Genomic DNA, 1,521 nt, shown 5'->3' with positions numbered 1-1,521 from the left:
AGCATTTATGATGAATCTGACAAATGGAGAAACATTCCAATCGTCTTCGCTGCCCGCTCCCATTTTTCCTAAGTCCTTGCAAAATGGTCCAAAAAACTAGAACTTGGTGATTTGCTGACGATAAATCGAATTTTCGACGTACAGATCCAGTCAGTAGAGTAGCCCAAAGTTCCCCAAAACTTATCAGCTCACAGCTGTATCACAAATCACAACTTCACAAGTGTGAAGTTAACAATTTTTGATTTTTCGCTAAAATCCCTACTGCTGAGAACCTAGCCATGCGCACAGACAGCTTTTTTTTTTCTTGTTTTTTTTTTTCAGTTGGCACCACTGCAACTGCAACATTCGATTTTTTTCAAAATAGACCCCTTCAGTGATGATGTCAGAAAACAAGATGGCGTCAAGTGCGTAGAGTAAACAAACATTTGTTTACATCTGCGTGCCGGTGTTTTCCCATAAGAAAATTTTCACGTTTGAAAAATTGGTTTTTCCGCCTTGTTTCCGGATTTTTAAGGTAAGTGAGTGTTATAGTACTATTCTCCGTGAAATTTCACGTCTACTGAACTTTTATTTGACCAATTTAACCCTCTCCAATCCTGTATAAACTACAATTGAAAATTTTCCCTGTGTAACCCTGTGTGAGTGTGTGAAGAAGAAACATCCTTTTTCAGGTCAGGTTCAAGTCTTCTTTACAAAATCCAAAATGTAATATTTATCCATGTAATATTATGCATTTTACTTTCCAAGACAAGTTTCACTCTGATTATTACCTATTTATTGTTTTTCCTTGCATTTACCTATTCAATAAGAAGTACAATAATTCAAGCTTGTTTTCATTTTTGTTCTTCTTTTAATTTACAGCAATGACTTCTTACAAAATCAAGTATTCAATGGTTGTAGAGTACGTGAAAGAGGAGACCTCTCTCATCAAGAGGGCTGAGAACAAGTTGGATAGTGATCATGTTCAATCCATGCAGTTTGATGGTACTCTAGGCATAATATCTGGAGTGGTGAAGGCTTCAATGAAGAATGAAAGCCACCAAGTTGAGGTATGTATTATTCTTCACTTAAACATGGATGTACTATTATTATTTAGTGGTGTGCCGTGAATCTAGGCTTGCAGATAGCTATCATCAATAGGTACCTCGACTGCACGCCCCTGATTAATACCTAGTTTCTTCTTCTATTTCTTTATCTAAGCAAAGCAAAATAACTGGATTGACAACACCTCTTATTGCTTTTTTTTTAATAGAATACATTCAGACAACTTTGAGTCAGGTCTCTTCTTCAAATAAGAAGAATGTCGTGGGGCGCGGGTTGAGGAAGTCGCGTTATACTACCCTAAGAGCGAATTACGAGCACTGACTGTAAAACAGTCACTGAACACCTGCGGACCCAGGTTACAGACCCTCGTTTCACTAGCGTGTTCGGCTTCACCACGAGACTGTTTATCACCTCCGCCCCTGGAAATCTAGGACGACACTCTTCCCAAAAACTACAAGACTAAATACAGGGAGAACC

The 1,521-nt window shown here is 38.3% G+C and overlaps 1 long non-coding RNA gene across 1 annotated transcript; it reads left to right on the top strand.

Moving 5' to 3' along the window:
* Nucleotides 1–366: 366 nt before the first annotated feature.
* LOC113473679 lies at nt 367–1,246 on the top strand. Its single transcript, XR_003395593.1, has 2 exons — nt 367–514; nt 862–1,246. It is a non-coding gene; the product is annotated as an uncharacterized LOC113473679 (long non-coding RNA).
* The last annotated feature ends 275 nt before the right edge of the window (nt 1,247–1,521 follow it).

This window comes from Diaphorina citri, unplaced genomic scaffold, assembly GCF_000475195.1.
Source record: "Diaphorina citri unplaced genomic scaffold, Diaci psyllid genome assembly version 1.1 scaffold59526, whole genome shotgun sequence".
Lineage (NCBI taxonomy): Eukaryota > Metazoa > Arthropoda > Insecta > Hemiptera > Psyllidae > Diaphorina > Diaphorina citri.
Note: the sequence above shows the minus strand (reverse complement) of the source record. Positions and strands in the feature narration are given on the sequence as shown.